The sequence below is a fragment of the Lonchura striata genome, chromosome 23, assembly GCF_046129695.1.
Source record: "Lonchura striata isolate bLonStr1 chromosome 23, bLonStr1.mat, whole genome shotgun sequence".
Lineage (NCBI taxonomy): Eukaryota > Metazoa > Chordata > Aves > Passeriformes > Estrildidae > Lonchura > Lonchura striata.
Genome location: NC_134625.1, coordinates 2,738,311 through 2,750,748, shown reverse-complemented (window position 1 = coordinate 2,750,748; position 12,438 = coordinate 2,738,311). Strand labels below are relative to the sequence as shown.

General features: G+C 56.2%; 1 protein-coding gene across 1 annotated transcript in view; it reads right to left on the bottom strand.

Annotated features, from left to right (window-relative positions):
* Positions 1 to 849, bottom strand: part of CDON (cell adhesion associated, oncogene regulated) — a 59,532-nt gene extending 58,683 nt beyond the window's left edge. The window contains exon 1 of the mRNA XM_021525766.2: positions 675 to 849. The gene's annotated coding sequence lies outside the window, so the exon portion shown is untranslated. The remainder of the gene's footprint in view (positions 1 to 674) is intronic.
* Positions 850 to 12,438: the final 11,589 nt, after the last annotated feature.

The window sequence follows — 12,438 nt, the reverse complement described above, 5'->3', positions numbered from 1 at the left end:
TTAACCATTTTAAGGCAGTTAAGAGGCTGGACGCGAACCCAAACCCATCCCCTACGGCACCTCCTTCAAGCAGAGCAGCGTTTAAATGACAAATAGAGTGAAGTGGAGGCGCGTTCCCCGCGAAATGAGACCATAAATCAGCGCCGGGCAGCTCGGAGGGCTGGGGCGGCTCGGAGGGCTCGTCCCGCCGGCCGGAGCGCTGTGCACCGGCTCAGCCCCGCGCACCGAGCGGAGCGGGACGGGCACCGAGCGGCACGGGCCCCGCGCGGAGCGGGACGGGCACAGAGCGGAGCGGGACGGGCACCGCGCGGAGCGGGACGGCACCGAGCGGGACGGGCACCGAGCGGAGCGGGACGGGCACCGCGCGGAGCGGGACGGGCACAGAGCGGGACGGGCACCGCGCGGAGCGGGACGGGCACAGAGCGGAGCGGGACGGGCACCGCGCGGAGCGGGACGGGCACAGAGCGGGACGGGCACCGCGCGGAGCGGGACGGGCACAGAGCGGGACGGGCACCGCGCGGAGCGGGACGGGCACCGCCCGGTGACAGCCGCCGCCACCTGCGGCCGCCCCGGCCGCGCTCGCCCCTCACGGAGGAGCCGCGCTCGCCCCTCCCGGCGCGCGCCCGCCCGCGCCCCCCTCAGCGCGCGCCGGCGGCGGGAAGCGCGCGCGTTACCTCTCCGCCGCGCCCCCTCCCTGGTCCCGGTCCTGGTGCCGGTGCCGCTCGGCGGCGGCTCGCCAGGACATTCCAGGCTGGGGCGGGCGTCCCGGCGGGCGGGAGCCTCCATCCAGCGCCGCCCGGCCGCTCGGCGCCGCTTATCTCCCCCCGCGCTGCGCTCCCCGCCCCGCTCCCACCGGCGCCCCGTGTCGGGGGAGGCGCCGCCGCCCCGCCCCGCCCCGCGGAGCGAACCAACGCCGGCCTGGGGGGAGCACGGGTGCCCCGCGGGCGGACCCACCGCCCGAGGAGGGGAGGCAGCGGGCGGCGGTGAGCGCGGCCCGAGCGTGCGGCCCGAGCGGGGCGCTGCGGGCTCTTTAAGGGGAACGGGAGGGGCGGAGGGGATGCACGTGCGCTGCCGGGCAGAGCTCGGCCGAGAGACCGCGGCCCCGAACCGCCGGGACCCGGCACCCGTGTGAGCCGGGACCCGCGGCCCCGAACCGCCGGAACCCGGCATCCGTGTGAGCCGGGACCCGCGGCACCGCGGTCCCGAACCGCCGGGACCCGCGGCCCCGAACCGCCGGGACCCGGCACCCGTGTGAGCCGGGATCCGCAGCCCCGAACCGCCGGGACCCGGCACCCGTGTGAGCCGGGATCCGCGGCCCCGAACCGCCGGGACCCGGCACCCGTGTGAGCCGGGATCCGCGGCACCGCGGCCCCGAACCGCCGGGACCCGCGGTCCCGAACCGCCGGGACCCGCGGTCCCGAATCGCCGGGACCCGGCATCAGTGTGAGCCGGGACCCGCGGGATGCCGCCCCGCACAGCAGGTGCTCTGGGCACCGGCGGGACTGGGAAGGCAGGGACCGGGCACGGAGCGGCCGGGTGCCCACGTGTGCGGGACCGGGCACGGAGCGGCCGCGCGCACGCTGACCGGCGCTCCCACGGCACCGGCGCTCGGGCAGCCGCAGCGCCGCGCTCCCGCGCGCTCCCGCACCCACGCGAGCTCGCCACCTGTGCGTGACAGCCGCCCCCACGGGCGGGCACGCTGTGCCCCGCTCCGAGCACCGCGGCGCCGCTCACCGGCGCGGCCTCCCGGGAGCCTCTGCCGGGGCAGAGGTCATCCCGTCCGCTCGCTTCCACGCCGGAGAGCCCACGGTTCCCACGCCGGCTCTCTGCCAGCATACACCGTGTATGTTCGGAGTGTCGCTGGGGTGAGGGAGTGGCTCTCGCTTTTTCCAAAGGGCTGGGAAATGCCCCCACACATGCTCCATGCATCATCCTTCTCCAGATGATGCTACCAAGAACCCCGTACTCGAGCTAAAAATAGCAAAAAGGGGTTTTATCAAGGGCTCACACTGTGCTCAAACCATTGACCCCTTCCAAAAGAACCCAAATGCACCCAAAATATGCCCCAAATGCCTTGTTTGTTTTGTTTGTTTGTTTGTTTTCATTCACTCTTTTGGTCGTGTTCACAAGTGGTAGCTGGAAAGGGATTTATCCCAAGGGGAGTTTCACCTGGAAAGGTTTCAGCACCACATGGACTGCAAAGAAACACAGATGCTATGTTTAAAAATAAAGAAAGAAAAAGCCTAAAACCCCCCTAAAAATCTAGACTTGAAATAAAATCTCATGGTTTTCAGACAAACCTGTGAGACCTAAATGCTGCACTGCCCTGTGTTTACCAGCCCTAATTTTATCCCTCAGGAGATTTCCTGTAGGACGTCATTATTTCCACAAGTGTGAAAGGGGAAAAAAAAAAAAAGAAAATGAAGAGTAGAAAAATCCTCAGCAGATTAAAAATCCCATAATCTGAAGAAAACACCCCAGAAAAAACAAAATCGGGGTTGGCACAGTTGAGGAGATAAATGACTTGATTTATGGCAGCCACTGGAAAAGATGAGGGTTTCAGGATTGTTCTCAGCACAGAAGAGACAGCCAAGTCTGGTTTTTTGGGATAAAATACTCAAAATGCGGATCATAATGAAGGTGTTTTGCCGACCAGGGGCAGTGCCAAATTGCAATTTCTCCCTGTACAATTTTTGGGTCGATGTTTTCCCCTCCTTGAGCTCATTTGCATGAGAATACCCTCTTGGGCAGGAGAATTGCTGCTTAATTAGCGAACAGCAATCACTTTAATTAGCATGTCTCCATGCTCCCTGCTATTTTGCATAGATTCAAATGAGATGCTCATTAAGGAGCAGGCGCCCGGACAAGCTACGCCCTTTAGCCGCTCACTAACCCAATTAACTTCAGCCAAACCGTGCCGGGCCCTGTGCCAGGAGGGATCGGGCTGCTCCCAAGAAGGAAGGTGCAGAACCTCTCCCTTCAACCTGCTCACTTCCTCCAAACCTGTGAGGATTCCTTCCTTGGAAGGCTTTTCTCCTTCAACGTTTTCCTCCTTGCAAGATTTCCTTCCTTGTCAAAGGTTTTCCTTCTTGTAAAATTTTCCTTCGTACAAGGCTTTTCCTACACTGAAAGCTTTTCCTTCCTTGAAATTATTTCTTCCTTCAAATACATCCTTCCTTGCAAGATCTCCTTCCTTGCCTGAGCGTTTCCTCATTGCAAGGTTTCATTTCCTTTTGAGATTTTCCTTCTTTGTGATATTTTCCCCCACCCAAAGTTTATCCTCCATGTAAAGTTTTCCTCCTTGCACAGTTTTCTTCCTTGGAGGTTTCCTTCCTTTCAAGACTTTACCTCCTTTCAAGTTTTCCTGCTTGAGAAGTTTCCTTCCTCACAGGCTTTCTCCTCCTCATAAGGTTTGCTTCCTTGCAAGTTTTTCCTCCTTTTCCTTGCTTGCTCAGCGCTAGGATTTGGGAGCAGAAATGGGGGTGACACCCCCAAAAAGCCCCCTTCCCTCCTTGGGGATCCTCAAGCCCTCTCCGTGCCCCTTCCCCCCGCCCAGGTGGGGCCATCATTCCTGGCAGGAGCACGAGGGAATTTGAGGCTCCCCTTTGTTTTTCCGCCCAGCCAGCGTGGTCCCAGCGAGGTTGGGTTTTATTTTATTTCATTTCTCCTGCCCCGTAATCCCATCGTCTTGTCACGGTTCCCCGGGAAGCGGGGCTGCTCCGAACAAAGCCCCCGGAGCATCCCGGGCTCCCGGAGGGAGTTTTGCAGCTGCGCCTCGGAGCGTGACCGATCGGGAATGAGCCTTCGCAGCGCGTCTAATGCCGCTCGGACAGGGAGCCTTTCATCCGCTCGTGGGAGTGAGGCCCCGGCATTGAGCCGCCCGCTCCCCGCGCCCCGGCCCTCGGCGCTCCCGGCCCCGCGGGAGCCGCTCGGCTTTGGGGGGAGCCGGCGGAGCCCCCCGGGCTCGCCTCCGCTGCCGCAGCTCGGGGTGGAGGGGCTGGGGCTGGGAGATGCTCCCCACCGCCATGGTCTGGTCGCTGGCGCGCCATGCTGGGCTCCACTGGGTTCCTTGTGGTCCCCTGGCTTCTGTCCCCGGCAGTGCCACAGCCCAGTTCCCACCTCCACGTCCTCAGCAGCTTCCTTGTCCTGGCTCTCATCGTCCCATCCCTGGCAGGCATCTCCTTCCTGTTCCCATTCTCCTGACCCCAGCAAGTACCTTGTCCTGTCCCTATCAGATCACTCATCCCAGTCCCCATCATCTGTCCCTGTCCCCATCATCACATCCCAGTCCTGGTCACCTTATCCATGTGCCATCATCCCAGCCCAGATCCCAGCAGGTTCTTGTCCCAGTCCCTTGTCCCAGTCCCTGTGTCTCTCCGCAGGGCCAGCCCAACACCCCGATGCCCTTTGGCATCCAGTGATCTCCATCGAGGAAAGGTTTGGGGTCCTTTCTGGGAAGGGGACGGCTGGTGTCAGCCTGGTGCCCCCCAGCCTTGGCAGTGCAGGTGGCATCAGCTGCTGAATGTGCCCTGCAGCGTGGCAGGGCTGTGTGTGAGGGGACAATCTGGGGATTTGCACTCCGAGGGAATGGATCAGGAACAGGGGACAGAGGCTGGAGGGGTGTTGGGATGGAGCACATGAAGAAACACACATCACCTGGGAAGAGAAGATGAAGATGAGGAGTTGAGAAGAGACAAGATGAAAATGATGAGGATAGAAGAGACAAGATGAAACAACAGGAGAGGGAAAGAGGAGGAGGAGGAGAAGGACTAAAGGATGAGGATCAAGACGAGAGAAGATAGAGGATGAGAGATGTTGCCTCTAAAGAAGCCCCATACCCCAATGAGCTTTGCCAACCCACACTTCATGCATTGGTCAGGGGGGTTTGTTGGTTTATTTTCCTGCAGTGAAAAGTGGCTTTTTGACCCAAATGTATGTTTTCATAGTAAAGATTTTTTTTTGGCTGAAAGGCTTTTTATTCCTTATTAAAAAGAAAATTGGTGAGGTTAGTGGGAAGGGTCACTTCTGTAAAACCTCTTTTTTTCTTAAAAAAGCCCCAACTAATCTATTTTGGCTTTTTTTTTTTTTTTTTTTTCATCAGAAATATCTCTGCGGGAGGCTTTGGGAGTGAATCATTCCCAAAATCCCCTGTCCCACGCCGTGCCTGGTCCTGCCCAGATTTATCATCTCCCCTGCAGCAAACACCCAGAGGCAACAAAAGAAAATTAGAATTATTAGAAAATACTTTAAAAAAAAAATTAATTATTTTTTCCAGCAGACTAGAGGGTGATTTTGCCTCATTTTCCTGTAATTTGGCCATTTAACTCTATTTTGCCCATGGAGCTGCTTTGGCACCAAAAATTGCCTCAGTGTTTAGGAAGGAGCAAAGAACCTCGCCGTGCAGTGATTGTTGGGTTTCCCCGGGAAGTGGGGTTACCTCTGGGAAGACTGCTGGGGTGGGACACAACTCCTGCAGCCCTGTAGAGGGTTCAGAAGTGATAAAAGGTTCTGTGACCTCTCCAGCACCTGCCTGCCCCAGGCCAAGCTGGAATGAGCCTTGCTGGAGGCTGTCTCCAGCGTGGCCTCCAGGGCAGACCTTAGGCCCACAATTAAGGCAGCTTGTCCTCAACCTTCCCTCTGGATGGACCTCAGTGATGCAGGGATGTTGTCTCCAACCTTATCTTCCTGGTGGATCCCAGATCAGCATTGTGGGTCTTGTCTCCATCCCTGTCTCCTGAAGGATCTCAGGTGGGTGCTGCAGGAACCTTCACTCCATCCCCATCTCCTGAAGGATCTCGGGTGGGTGCTGCAGGTACCTTCACTCCATCCCCATCTCCTGAAGGATCTCGGGTGGGTGCTGCAGGTACCTTCACTCCATCCCTGTCTCCTGAAGGATCTCGGGTGGGTGCTGCAGGAACCTTCACTCCATCCCTGTCTCCTGAAGGATCTCAGGTGGGTGCTGGAGGTACCTTCACTCCATCCCCATCTCCTGAAGGATCTCAGGTGGGTGCTGCAGGTACCTTCACTCCATCCCTGTCTCCTGAAGGATCTCGGGTGGGTGCTGCAGGAACCTCCACTTCATCCCTGTCTGCTGAAGGATCTCGGGTGGGTGCTGGAGGTACCTTCACTCCATCCCTGTCTCCTGAAGGATCTCAGGTGGGTGCTGGAGGTACCTTCACTCCATCCCTGTCTGCTGAAGGATCTCAGGTGGGTGCTGGAGGTACCTTCACTCCATCCCTGTCTCCTGAAGGATCCCAGCTCGCTGTTTCAAGCAATCTCCACCTTCTCTGAGCTCCCTGAAACCCAACCCACCACCTCACCTTGCTGATGGTGCCCATTCCCAACCCCAGCTGGACCCAGCTCATGGTGGACGCCTCTGGAGGGGCCAAGCCCGTGGTGGAGGGAGAACCGGAGACGGGCGGAGGGGATGGAGCGCCTTCAAAATTGACACCATATGGCTGCTCCCTATCCCCGGGCCCAGTAAATAGGTCTTTCATGCTGGGCCGGTTGCCATAGGAGCAAACACGCAGGAAATATCCCAGATAACTCGAATAGTGGTGAAAACATATGTTTTGGATAAAGCCCGGCAGAAAATCGCCCCGTTTAACCCCTCCAAGGCAGTTTTAACCCCTTTGCCACACCTCGGCGCGTGCATGCAGTGGGGAAACTGAGGCACGCCGGGTCTGGGCCCCTCCTCAGCTGGCAGTAGGAGATCTGGCAGGCATTGTGCCGTGAAGTGGGATCGCTGTCAGGTTCCCAGTGTCAGCTTGCCTCCTTCTCCTCCTCCTCCACCTCCTCCTCCCCAGAGCCCCTTATCAAGACGGATGGCTGGATGCAAGGCCGTGTGCAAGCATTTTGATTTGCCAAGGAATTTGCTTTGCTTTTGCTTTTTTTATTTTCCCTTTTTTACTTTTTCCCCCCCCTCTTCTTTTTGTCTCTTTTTTCCAGCCCGGGCCAAACCTTTCCTTATCGCATCTGGCGCGCAGCGGGCCCCCGGCGCTGCCCTGGCCGCCGGCCAAGCGCGGAGCCGACAGCCAGGCGGCCGTGGCACGGCCAGGTCTCCCCGTGCCTCAGCATCCCGAGGGGCTGAGTCCCGAGCAACCAACAGCCCTGGCTCTCAGGAAGGGGAAACTGAGGCACGGAAGGCCTGAAAAGCTGCTGCAGGTGTTCCTGTGAAGCGGCTTCGTGCATCCCTCCATGTGGCAGTGTGCCACAAATGTCCCTGTGCACAGCTAATGTCCCTGAGTGCTGCTGACATCCCACCCACCCGAAACGTTCCTGTGTGCTGCCAGCATCCCTGCACACTGCTGCAAACAGCCCTGGATGCTGCAAACACCCCTGGGCATTGCCAGCATCCCTGTGTGCTGCTGCATCCCATAAACATCCCTGGGCATTGCCAGCATCCCTGTGTGTTACTGCATCCCTGCATCCCATAAACATCCCAGTGTGCTGCTGCATCCCATAAACATCCCTGGGTATTGTCAGCATCCCTGTGTGTTGCATCCCTACATCCCATAAACATCCCTGGGTATTGCCAGCATCCCTGTGTGTTACTGCATCCCTGCATCCCATAAACATCCCAGTGTGCTGCATCCCTGCATCCCACAAACCTCTCTGCACTCTGCAACACTTCCCAGGCCTTTTCCCAGGAGAGGAAATTGCTGCTGAGTCTTCCCAGCACTACCTGAAGATGAAGCAACCCCACAGAGCCCACCCCAAAACCTGCACCCCAGGGCAGCCTTGCAGCAGCCCTGTCCCTATAAAAGGCTGAAGGGGAAGCAACGAGTGCTGGGATGGGGAAAATTTTGGGGAGGGGTTGTTCTGAAAAGTCAGGAGCACGGGAGGGATTGCACCTGTGGGGTGCAGACAGCACAAACCAAAGGGATCAGGGAGAAAGCCCCGAGACTGAGGAGCCAGGGGCTGCAGGGCCACCCCCGGGAGGAGGTCCGGCCGACCTGGGATTTCTCCTGCTGCCGTCCTGTAAATACTGCTGATGGGAGGAATGTGCAAGCATGGAGGAAAATCCCCTTCCACGCCAGAGCATCGCCTCACAGCCTCCCTCCCAGTGGGATCAGAGCCCTCCTGATGCTTCTTATCCTCCCAGCTCTCCTGGGGAATTTTTTTCCTATCTTGATTTTTGTGGGATGCACATCCCCAGCAAGGTGCAGCATCCCTGCCACCCCCACAGCCCTGCTTCCCACAGCATCCCTGCCACCCACTGCATCTCTCCCACTGCCACATCCCTGCTCTGCTGCAATCCCAAACTCACTTCTCCACTTCGGATCCCGTTTTTTGTTTTGCCCCTATTTTTTAATAACCTTTCCCTGCATCTCCCACCTCCTCCTCCTCCTCCTCCTCCTCCTCCTCCTCCTCCTCCCTCTGAGCTCTGGTTTGGGTTTTGGTGAGGTTTAGCAAAACAAACACGGTCAAACCACCCCATCCTAATGTGTAAAATCCCTGGAAAAGCCACAACAGCTCCGCAGGGCAGCCGAGGGCTCGCACAAGGCACTGGCAGGCCCCTGAGCTTCTCAGCGAGCAGAGCACAGCAGATGAAATCCATTTAATTTTCCCCCTCCTTTTTGATGTATTTTCCAGCAGGATATTCCTCGCACGCAGGTCCCCTTGCCCCAGGGGGTTGTTGCTGGGTGCTGAGCCTGCAGAGATGCTGCTAAATCAAGGAGGGATTGAAGTGATGATAAAACTCTCCAGGACAGTGAGGAAAATGGCATTTTCCCTGCCAGGCTCCATCGCTTTCCACCTCTCCACATCCCAAAAATCCCAGCAGTGGCCAAATGATGTGCAAAAGTCACTTTAAAGATTCAGTTCTCTGCTCCCAGGGGGGATTTTCCCCTCCTCCATGAGCTGTTTTCGCACCTCTCCCACCCCAATACTCATTTACTCCAGACCTAGAGGTTCCAAAGAAGCAGTCTGGGGATTGGGGAACTGATTTTGGGGGTTTTAGGATGCTTGGGGTTTTTTTCCTAGGGCGTTTGGGGGTTTGAGGGTTCTGCTTTCGATGGTGAGAGCAGCGCCTTCTCCCCACCCTGCCCAAGAATGTTTCTGCTGATATTAAACCCGACCCGGAGGCATTTGGAAGGAGCCGACTTCCTCGCCAAGAAAATGACCTCAGCTTTCTGCTTTGGAGCTTTTTTTTTTTTTTTTTTTTACCTTTTTAAAGCATTTTTCTCCCTCTCCTGCCTGCCAGGCAAGAGGCACTGCTGGGGCCTCACCCGTGTCCCTGGCACCACTGCCAGGCTGCATCCACAGTGCCAATCCTCCAATTCAGGGTGACTGTTGTAGGTTTTAACCTGAAAATTCCAATTTTGAGCTGTAAATTCCACATTCTTCCCGCACAAAAATCCTCCCTGATACTGACAGGAGGCTCTAGGGGCCAAACCTGCTGCAAAAACCCACCTTGCACCATCCTCTGGGCACGTGATGACCTCCAAAACTCATTTTCCCAATGAAATAAAACAGGGGGGAAAAAAGCTCAAACCAAGAGCTTATGTTGCCCACGATGTTTCTGGAAGGGATTTTTGCAGGAGTTTCCTTAACAGACTCCTCTGCATTTTTGCTTTTATTAATGTGGCAGCATTCCCGAGGCTGCTGCGATGCTTTTGCAAGAGCTAAAACATCTCCTGAGTTAAAAATCCAACAAAACCAGCCCCTCAGGCACCTCCACAGTGGGAAATGCTAAGGAGAGAGGAGGGAAATGCTGGATTTGGGTGTCTTCAGATGGAATTGCTCCAGCTTTATGGTTTTTTTCCTCTAAATAAATGTGTCTGTCCCGGAGACACTGAGCTGATGGGGGCAGTTCAGAAAATAAAAATGCTTCTGGACTCCTATTGGATTTCTAGTCCCCAAAAAGCTGATGTTATTGGGAAATTCTCTCATTTGCCCTTAGTAATCAGATGGGAAATGCTTCCACCATTCTTCTCTGCCTGAGGTGGTGCGTCACCATCCTGGAGTTTCACTGGTACCCCACATCTCCATCCTGAATCCAGCATCTACATCCTTCCAGTCCTTCTGCCCTAGAGCTGCACCCCACAACTGCAGGCTGCTTTTGCACCCCACACCCATTCCCTGGATCAGCCTCCTGTGGCTGCCTCCTACATCCCAAATCCTTCACCTGCACCCTCAGCCCTGCACCCCATGTCCTGCATCTGCACTCTTCATCCCTCACCCTGCACCCTGCACCCCACTCCTCACACCCTGCAGCTGCATCCTGCATCCCAAATCCTGTATCTGTACCCTGCATCCCACATCCTGCTCCATGCATCCCACTTCTTGCATCCTGCACTCTGCAGCTCGATTCTTGCATGCCAAATCTACATCCCAGATCCTGCATCTGCACCACGCCCTCCATGTGCAGCCTTCATCCCACATCCTCCATCTGCCCCTTCCTCCAGCCCCCCTCCTACACCTGCACCTTGCACCATCCCTTGTCCTGCGCCTAGACCCCAAACTCTGTTTGTATTTCACATCTTCCCACCCCCTGCATCCCATGTCTCCATCCCATCTCCTGGATCCCACATCTCCATCCCAACATCTCCATCCCCCCTCCTGCATCCCACACGTCCATCCCATCTCCCACATCCCCATCCCCATCCCACCACCTGGATCCCGAGGGCACCAACCCCTGCAGGTCCAGGAACTCCCACCCCACGCAGGGCTCTGGGTAAGTTCAGCCCAGGGTCCTTACTGGGGCGTACTGGGCCATACTGGGCCGTGTCTCCTGTAGCTGTACCCTGGCTGTGACTCACTGCCACCTCCCCCAGCCACAGGACAAAATCTTAACTGCAATGGAAACCGTTTGTGAGGCTGGATCGCTCCCATCCACTCCTTCCTTCCCACTGCTCCCTGCTCCCATCCAGGCCTTTCTCAGAGCAGGTGTGGAGCTGCATTCCCAACCTGCCTGCACACAGGGGAGCGGGGAGCTTTCCCATCCACAGGGGCTCTGTTCCCCTCTCTGGCACATCTGGCAGGCAGATGTGGCCAAAGGGCCGGGATCTGCCTCCCAGATGGGGGACGAGCTGCAAAATGTCTGTATGGGCTTGGAAAGCGATAATTTTTTCCTTGGAAGTCTGCATTTCCCGGCTCGTTGCACGCACTCCCCAGCTCCAGGGGTGCTGCACAATCCCTGTGCAGAGCTGGGGCTGTGCTGGGTGCTCTGGTGCTGGAGCATCCCATGTCCTGCACCTCCATCCTATATCTCACCCTACATCCCACTCCTGCACTCCATGTCTTGCATCCACATCCCATCTCCTGTGTCCTGTATCCCACCTCTGCATCCCAAATCTCTCTTCTGCGACCCACGCCCTGTACATCCTTCATCTGCATTTTATATTCCATGTCCCTCACCACCTGTCCTATATTCCACCTCTGCATCCCAAATTCTACTTCTGTACCCCACGTTCTGTATCTGCATCCCCTATTCTGCATCTGCCCTTTCATCCCATGTCCTGTGTCCTGCATCCCACATCTGCAGCCCCTCTCCTGTGTCCTGCATCCACGTCACACGTTCTGTGTCTGGAAAACGGCATCTGGGAACCGTATCTACATCCTAAATTCTCTGTTTCCTAAATTCCTGGGTTTTTTCCTAAATCCTGCGGCTGCATCCTGAATCCTGCATCCCACATCCTAAATGCTTCCAGAGCCTCTCTTCTGTGCCCTACATCTGGCAGCCTGTATCTGTATCCCAAATTCTGTGTCTCCCATCTGCATCCTGAATCCTCCATCCTGTGTTCTGCATCTACATCCCAAATCCTCAGTCCCTGATCCTGCATCTATGTCCTGAATCTTATGTCCTACACCTGCATCCTAAATCCTTCATCCTGTGTTTATATCCTAAATCCCATGTCCCCATTTACATTCCAAATATTCAATTCCTGACTTCTCCATTCTGTCCTACATCAACATCTTATGTCCCCCACCTGCATCCTAAATCCTCTATCCTGCATTTACATCCCCAGTCCTATGTCCCACATCTGCATTCTAAGTTCTCCATCCTGTCTTCAGTACCTACATTATGAATTCTCCATCCATCCTAAATCCTATATCCTACATCTCCATTCAAACTCCTGCATCCTAAATCCTACATCTCAAATCCCATGTCCCATATTTGCATCCCAAGTTCTCTGTCCTGCATCCTGCACCTACATACTAATCCCATGTCCCCATCTAAATCCTAAATTGTCCATCCCCCATCCTGCATTTATGTCCTAAATCCTCTGTTCCATATCTGCATCCTAAATCCTCCATCCTGAATCTATATCCCAAATCCTATGTCCCACAACCAACACCTAGATCCTAAATCCTCCATCCCACATCCTCCCTCTGTGTCCTAAATCCTGCATCTCATGTCTAAATCCTAGAAACTCTACCCTGTATCCTGAATCTACATCCTAAATCCTGCATCCCATGTCTAAATCCTGCATC